The following is a 9,495-nucleotide window of genomic DNA, read 5'->3' as shown; positions in this document are numbered from 1 at the left end:
GCAATCAGTGCTCTTAACCTCTGAGCCATCTCTCCAGCCCCCTCATTTATATATTTTTGAGACAGGGTTTTACAATGTAGCTCTTGCTGGCCTAGAACTCACTGTGTAGAGCAGGCTGGCCTCAGATGTATAGAGATACATCTGCTTCTGCTGCCCAGGTGCTGGGATGTGCCACCATGCCCAGCAAAATTTATTATAATTTTTTAGGTGTATGAGTGCTTTGTCTGTATGTCTGTACACCACTTGCATGCAGTGCCTATGGAGGTGAGAAGACGATGTTGAATCCCCTGAATCTAGAGTTACACATGCATGATTGTAAGCTTCCCAGTCAGTGCTCTTAATTGTTGAACCATCTCTCCAGCCCCCTCTTCCCTCTTGCTGTTTGTCTTAGGGTTTCTATTGGGCAATGAAACACCCCAACCAAAAAGCAAGTTGGGAAGGAAAGGGTTTATCTGCCTTACACTTCCACATCATTGTCCATCATTGGAGGAAGCCAGGACAGGAACACAAACAGGGCAGGGACCTGGAGGCCTGAGCTGATGCAGAGGCCACGGAAGGATGCTGCTTACTCTAGGTGATTTCTTTCTTTGGACAGGGTTTCTCTGTGTAGCCCTGTCTGTCCTGAAACTCTGTAGACCAGGCTGGCCTTGAACTCACAGAGATCCACCTGCTCTGCCTTCCAAGTGCTAGGATTAAAGGCGTGTGCCACTACTGCCTGGCTGTAGATGATTTTTTAAAAATATTTATTTATTTATTATGTATACAATATTCTGTCTGTGTATATGCCTGCAGGCCAGAAGAGGGCACCAGACCTCATTACAGATGGTTGTGAGCCACCATGTGGTTGCTGGGAATTGAACTCAGGACCTTTGGAAGAGCAGGCAATGCTCTTAACCACTGAGCCATCTCTCCAGCCCTGTAGATGATTTTTTAATGGGATGTTCAGCTGTGTTTGGAAAGGAGAGGTAACAAGGAGAAAAATCTGCACATGCTCAGGACAGCATCAGTGGAATCCATGGACACAGGGGTCATCCATAAAGGGGAAGAAGGCAGTAGAAAGGGCTGCTTTCTCTGGTTGGGATGAGCCCAGCTGGCAGACTCCTTGTCCTGCATGCCCAAAGAACCAGATTCTGTGTCCAACACCATATAACAAGGGCATGGTGGCTGCATGTGTGTCATCCTAAAACTCAGTAAGTGGAGGCAGAAGAATTAGGAGTTCAACGTCATTCTCAGATACACAGGAAATTCTAGAACAGTCGGGGCTATGCAAGACTCTATCTCGACATAATAAGACCTGGAGAGATGGCCTTGTGGGAAAAGTGCTTGCTATAGAAGCATGAGGACCTCAGTTTGAGTCCCAGAGCCCACATGAAGAAGGCAGGTGTGATGATATATGCTTCTAACCTCAGTATTCAGAGACAGAAACAAGCAGATGGGTAGGGCTTGTTGGTCAGCCTGTGTAACCTAACTGGCAAGTTCCAGGCCAGTAGGAGAGCATCTCAAAACACAAGACAGGGTGGGCAACGTGGCTCGGGGGGTAAAGGTGCTTGCCACCAAGACTGCCAATCTGAGTTTGATCCTGGGACTCACATGGTAGAAGGAGAAAACCGACCTTTGCAACTTGTAGTCCAACCTCCAGACATGTACACATATAAATCAATAAATTGTAATACAAAGATTAAAAACAAGGAAGATGGAGTGCTGACAAAGTTGCCTTCATCCACGTGTGTATGCACACACACACACTTACATACACAAATACACAAAATAAGCATGCATGCTGTGGGCATACTATTGAAATACTGTCTATCAACACATCCTTATTTATCAATATGCCCAATAATTTCACTTGGTTTCTTTCATGGGTATATATACCTATGTGCCCCCGGGCACACACATATGCTTGCACACAATCACACTCACACACATGTATACTGTACGTCATGTGTCATGCTCGTATACACTGTCAGCATTGGAGCAGCTCAGGGTACAGCACTCCCCTGGTGTGTCCTTGGTCCTTTGTATGTCCTTGATGAGAAGAAACATTTTGTCCACTCCATCGCTTTCTCCATTCCTCTGGTGGGAGGAGGTGCCTGGGCACACCGAAGCAAGCAGTGATTTAGCAACTATGAAAAGCAAGGTCAAGGGCCGTGGATGCGGCTCAGTTAGAGGAGCACTGTCTAGCCCCACACGAAGCCCTGGGTTCCACCACCAGAGCTATATACAGAGTTCCATCACCAGCTGTGGTGGTGCACACCCATCACCCTGGCACTCAGAGGTGGAGGTGGAGACAGGAACATGAGAAATTCAAGGTCACCCTCTAGTGCCTAGCAAGTTCGAGGTCAGCCTGGGGTTCACGAGCCCTTGCTGGGGAGAGCGTAAAGTTCCCCTGAAGTCTGTCCCCCAGCCCCCCCACCCCGTCTTCTCCCCAGTGCATTAATTAGCTCACTACTTTTCTTCACGCATCTGTTTTCTCCAGCAGCTTCGTCTTTTGACATTTAAATCCCCCCATCTTGCCCCAAACCAAATCTCCTCTGGGTCATTTTTAAAAATATATTTATTTACATGTATGTGTAGGCCTAAGTCTATATGTGTGCATGTTACATGTGTGTGGGAACCTATGGGTGTGAGAAGAGTCACAAATCCCCTGAAACTGGAAATGCAGACAGTTGTAAGCGGCCATGTAGGTGCTCTGGAGGAGCAGCCAGTGCCCCTAACTACCGAACTGCCTCTCCAGCCCTCTGCTGGAATCAAATATCCTTAAGGAAAAAGGAAACTTCAACACCAGAGAGTCTAAAGCCTTACCCGGAGCTCAGAGCCTGATCTGTCTTTGGTTTCTTCCATGAACAGGAAGCTCACTACTTAGAGACACAGTCTGTTTGGAGTCTGTCAGCTACAAAGTTCTATCTTTAGCAGAATTCTGAGTGGAATGACTGACGTTTGTGGAGTCTGTCTCCTAACTGTGGTGGATGGCTTTATCTGTCAATTTGGCACAATCTAGGATCACCTGATGTACTGGTTGTGACGTCTCCCCAACCCCTCCTCCATCAATGTGAAAAGCTAGAGTTATCTCAGAGGAGTTTTCTCATAATTGAGAAAATTCTTGCGTAAGATTGGCCTGTAGGCAAGCCTGTGGGCACATTTTCATAATGATTTATGTGAGTGGACCTAGCACACAGACATACGTGAGTGTGTGTGTGTGTGTGTGTGTGTGTGTGTGTGTGTGTGTGTGTGTGATGTGGTCCTGAGTTGTATAAGAACATAGGTTGAGCAAGTCATGAGGACCAAGCCTATAAGCTGCAATCCTCCATGGCTTCTGCTTCAGTTCCTGACTCTAGGTTCCTACCTTGAGCTGCCGCCCTGACTTCCTTCGGTGGTGGACTGTGATGTAGACGCTGAAGATGAAATACATTCTTTGCTCCCTATGACATTGCTTTAGGTCATGATGTTTTATCACAGCAATAGAAACCCTAACTAAGACACCTGGGCATAGTCTCAGAAAGAGGTTATCTAGATTAGGTTGGCCTGCCATCACGTCAACGAGGGACTTTTTTGACTTCATTAATTCATGTAGAGGACCTGTCCTTTGTAGGTGACACCATTGCGTGGGGTTCTAGAAAAGTCCTTTCTCCCCCCAGGTTGCTTTTTTTGTCAGTTTTTTCTTTAATATTTGTTTATTGAATCTATTTTTATGTCTATTGTGTGTGTGTAATTATGTGTTCACAGATGTGCTGGTGCTCATGGAGGACAGAAGAGGGTACCAGATCCCCAGGAAATAAGTTACAGGCAGTTGTGGGCTGCAGTGTGGGGGCTGGGAAGGGAATCTGGGTCCTCTGAAGAGTAGCAAACGCTCCTAATGACTCTCTAGTCCCGTCAGCATTTGATCATAGAAACAGAAATAAAAACAAGACCACCAACTTTCCCTGGGATTTCTGGTCTCCCATTATCCCAGCTCCATTGCCCTACCCTCACTTCCCAGTGTCTTGATTAAGTGCTGTTGACCGAAGCATGAATACGATGAACACAGCATGGAATAAACTGAAAATCATAGGCTTGATCTGTAGAGATGGTTCAATAGGTAAAGTGTCCCGTGCATACACATTATAACCTGAGTTTTGTATCTTGTCTTAATATTCCTGTGATAAAACACCATGACCGAAGCAACTTGGGGAGGAAAGGGTTTATTTGGCTTACATTTCCACATCTCTGTTTGTCATTGAAAAAAGTTATTATAGGAACTCATGTAGGACAGGAACCTGAAGGCAGGAACTGATGAAAAAGGGACCATGGAGGAATGTTCATTACTGACTTGCTCCTTCTGGCTACTTGTTCCTCCTGGTTTGCTCAGACTTTCTCTCTCTCTCTCTCTCTCTCTCTCTCAACTAGCTCAGTCGGTAGAACATGGTACTTTTAATCCTAGGTTGTGGGTTCAAGTCCCACATTGGGCGCCATTTGTAGGCAGAGAGTACACTTTTGTTTCCCAGCCATCCAGATCCGAATAATCATACGGAAACTATATTAATTACAACACTGTTTGGCCAATAACTGAGGTGTATTCCTAGCTAGCTCCTACATCTTCAATTTATCCATTTCTATTAGTCTGTGTATTGTCACATGGCTGTGGCCTTACCTCACTTTCTCCATGTTTTTGTTTCCTTGGTGGCTGACTGGCATTTGCTTGACTCTGCCTACTCTCTATATGTCTCTGTTCAGACTTCCCACCTGGCTTTACTCTGGTTAGCCACTGGCCAAAACAGCTTTATTCATCAACCAATAAAAGCAGCACATATACAGAAGGATATCCCACATCACTCTTTCCCTCTGTTGCTCTTTCTTTCTTTCTTTTTTTCTTTCTTTCTTTCTTTTTTCTTTCTTTCTTTCTTTCTTTCCTTCCTTCCTTCCTTCCTTTCTTCCTTCTTTCCTTCCTTTCTTCCTTTTTTGTTTCTGCTTACTGTTGTTTTGTTTTTGAGACAGGGTTTCACTGTGTACCCCTGGCTGTCCTGGAACCCACTCTGTAGATCAGACTGACCTCAAACTCAGAGATCCTTCAGGCTCTGCCTCCTCAGTTCTGGGATTAAAGGTGTATATACCAGTGCTCACCTTCAGACTGCTTCTTTATAGAATTCAGGACTACCAGCCCAGGGATGGCTCCACATTCAAGGATTGGGCCCTCCCCCATCAATAACCAATTATGAAAATGCCCTACAGGCTTTCCTCCAGCCAGATCTTATGGAGATAATTTCTCAGTTGAGGTTCCCTCCTCTCCTATGACTCTTGCTTGTGTCAAGTTGACATAAAACTAGACAGCATAGATTCCTAGCACCCACATAAAAACTGGGCTCTATCATGGGCATCTGGAATCTCAACAATACAAAGTAAGAAGACAGATGAATCTTGGGAGCTCATTGGTCAGCAAGTCTAGTCAAAGTTCAGTCAAGAACCCTGCCTCAAAGAAAAAGGTAGAGTTGGGCTGGTGAAATGGCTTAGCATGTAAAAATGCTTGTGAGTGAGGCTGAAGACCTGAGTTCAGTTCCCAGATCCCACGGAGAGAGAACCAACTTTTACAAGTTGTTCCCTCATTTCCACAAGTGTACCATGACAAGTGTGTGCCACATTCATACACATATCACATACGCACAATAATAATAGATAAAATTATACTTTATTTTTATTTTTTTCCAAGACAGGGTTTCTCTGTAGCTTTTGGTTCCTGTCCTGGAACTAGCTCTTGTAGACCAGACTGGCCTCGAACTCATAGAGATCCTTCTACCTCTGCCTCCCGAGTGCTGGGATTAAAGGTGTGCACCACCATTGCCCAGCTAAAATTATACTTTAAAAATAAAATGGAAGGATTAGAGAAATGCTCAGTATTTAAGAGCACACACTACTCTTGCAGAAATCACAAGTTCAATTTCCAGCACACATATAAGGTGTCTCACAACCCTCTAACTACAGCTCTGAAGGATTCAGATACCCTCTTCTGGCCTTCTTGCATACTGCACACAAGCACACATACCCACATACTAACATACAACTAAGAATAAAAATTAATAATCATTAAAAATTAAACACAAGCTGGGCAGTGGTCTCTCTATGTAGACCTGGCTGTCCTAGAACTCTCGTTATAAACCAGACTGGCCTTGAATTCACAGAGATCCTCCTTTCTCTGCCTCCCAAATGTTGGAATTAAAGGCATGCACCACTATGCCAGGCTCAGCTTCTACCTCTTACTTGCACACATGCGTATCACACACACATGCGTATCACACACATACACGCACACAAGAGTTATAGATTTTAGGGCTGGAGATGTAGACTAATGGTAAAACATTTACTTAACATCTATGAGGTTCTTGGTTTCATTCAACATGCAAAAAAGTCATTTCATTTTGAGTGTGTGTAATAGTTTGAATCTGACACATACTTACATATTCAGGTTTTGAATACTTGCTTCCCAGGTGATTAGCTATATTGTGAGAGGTTGGGGAACCTTTAAGAGATGGAACATGGCTGGCAGAAGTAGGTCACCAGGAGTATTTTGTTGTTGTTTGTTTTGTTTTTGAGATAGAGTCTTACAGTGTATCCTTAGCTGGTTTGGAACTCACTGTGTAATCAGGCTGCCTTCAAACTCACAGAGATGAGTCTGATTCTGCGACTCTGCTTCCCAAGAGCTGAAATTAAAGGCACCACCACACCACTATGAGGGTTTTTGAAGGTGATACTCACCCTTTGGTCTACACTACTAACATGTGAAAAGTTTATACTTACCACGGTGAAATTTGACCACTTTACCATACCTCCCCCAGCATAACAAGCCAATACCCTTTGAAACCATGACCAAATTCTCTGTATTACTTAATTTTCCCTTCACTATTAAAAAAATATGTGACATCAAGATACCAGTGAGGTGGTTCGGTGGGTAAAAGCACTTGCCACAGTCTAAGGGTTTGAGTTCAATTCCCTGGACCCACATGGAAGAAAGAGAGAAACAACTCCTGTGAATTGTTCTCTGTCATGCACAGGTGTGTTGTCACACACACAGACACATATACACACATAGGCACATACACAACATAGACACACACAGGCACATACACACGTATACACACACAGGCACAAACACACATATACAAACACAGACATACAAAGACATATACACACAGACACATCCTTAGATGTGACTGGGACACTTCACTGCAGTGTTCCTGACTAAAGAAGGCAATATGTATGTTAGTGAGCTAACTAAATGGCTTAGTACATGCTTAGTACACTGCCTGGCACATTGCTAGCTTTTTTTTTAAACAGATTTAATAAATAAATTCCTTCACTCAGTCCACTTATAATGTATATATCCTATAGTAACAATTTCTACATTTGGAGAAAGGAAGGGGAATGTTTCTATTTTTTCCTCCAGGATTGAATAGGAAGTTTCCTCTTGTCTTTAAGTTATGCTCAGATACAGAACACATACATAGACATAAACACATACAAACAGATACATACAGACAGACACACATATACACAGAGAGACACATACACACTGACACACATATATAAACACCGACATACACACACAGACACATACACACATACAGACACAGACACATGCACACACAAACAGATACATACATATAGATACACAGACACACACACACACTAAAGCATAATGAATAATAATACAGTACCTGGCAAAAAGCAACTAAAGGTAGGGAAGACTTATTTGGATTCACAGTTCAGGCGCACAGTCAATTGTTGCAGAGAAGGGGAAGACAGGAGTGTGAGGCAGCTGGTCATATTCCATCCCATGTTGGTGTTTAGCTCCTTTTCTCCTTTTTCTTCAACCAGGGACCTCAGCCCATGGAACAGTGCCGTCTATATTCAGAGAGGATCTTCACACCCCAGCTAACTCAGTCTAGAAACACCCTTACTGACATGCCCAGGGATCTTTATCTCCTAGCTGCTTCTCGACCCTGTCAAATTGACAGTGTTCACCATCACACTCCCTTCAGTTGTTTCTGCCCAGTATTTTGTCACAGTAACCGAAAGGAACGGTCGTTATTGTTTACTTCTGTGGAGAAGCACGGGTATGATACAGAGCGCGTTGTGAGGCGTTGCGCTCAGGCTGTAGACTCTACCTGCTGATCCAGCTCACCAACCCCACTGTGTGGAGTCGGAGAGCAGGTACAATGTGCCTGGAGGCAAGGCTAGACCGTAGGTAAAGTCAGACAAGAAGGCAGATCCCATCATCATAGGACCTGGATTCTGGGGACACAGTCACAATCATTACAGTGTTAGGAAGAGAAGTGGACTTAAGAATAGCCAGGCAGTCCATAAAACACAGAGATCTTGAGCTGGGTATGGTAGTGCGCAGCTGTAATCCTAGATGCTTGCACAGCTGAAGCAAGAGGATGGTGAATTTGGGGCCAGCCTGAACTGCATAGTGAGAGAGCCTGTCTCTAAGGAACAAATAAGAAAAGGCATCTTAAGCTGCGAAAGTGGCCCAATCAGTTAAGTGCCTGTTAAAGAAGAATAATAAACAAATTGGATCCTCAGCACCCATACAGAAACCCACTGCTAGCTGGGATGGTGGGGTGTGCTTTGACCCCAGCACTTGGGAGGCAGAGACAGGAAGTTCAAGGCCAGCCTGGTCTACAGAGTGAGTTCCAGGACAGACAGAGAGAGGTACATAGTGAGACCCTGCCTAGAAAAAGAGAGTCAAATGGCTGAGTGGGTAAAGGAGATATTTGCTGCTAAGGCTGGCGACCCGAGTTCAATCCTGGGATTCACATGGTAGAAGGAAAGAACTGATTCTTACAAGTTCTCTTTGGACTTCCACTGATGTGCAGTGGTATGTGCCATGTGCACATAAAATAAGTAAATAAATATAATAAAAAAATAAAGGCCGGAGATATGCTAAAGTAGATAAACACTCACTCATGGCCCACTGCCGCCCCTTATGGGACCAACCTCAGTCCCCCATGTGTTTATAAATGATAACAAACAGGTTCAGTTCCCTGAACACATTGGGCTGCTCGTAACCATCTGTAACTCCAGTTCCAGAGAATCCAACACCCTTTCTTGGTCTGCCCAAGTCTCTCTGTGTGTGTGCTGCTCATATACACAATAAGACCCACAAAGATACACATAAAATAAATTATTTTAAAAAATTTGGGGGTGGATGGTGGTGGTGCATGTCCTTTAATCTCAGCACTCAGGAGGCAGGCAGGTCTCTGTGAGTTCGAGGGCAGTCTGATCTACAGAATGAGTTCCACAACAGCCAAAGCTACACAGAGAAATCCTGTCTTAAAAAACTAATAAAAAGAAAAAAGAAAATTTAAGCAACAACAAGGGATTGGCTTCTGAGGAACTATATCTAAGATTGATCTTGGGTCTCTACACACACACACACACACACACACACACATGCACACACGCATGCACACACACGCACACTCGATACTCTCATTGTACACAGGTAAAGAAGCCAGTCACGCA

The sequence above is a fragment of the Microtus oregoni genome, unplaced genomic scaffold (genome assembly GCF_018167655.1).
Source record: "Microtus oregoni isolate MIOR12 unplaced genomic scaffold, Mior012 000029F_ref0000214, whole genome shotgun sequence".
NCBI classification, from domain to species: Eukaryota; Metazoa; Chordata; class Mammalia; order Rodentia; family Cricetidae; genus Microtus; species Microtus oregoni.
This window is presented reverse-complemented; position numbering follows the sequence as displayed.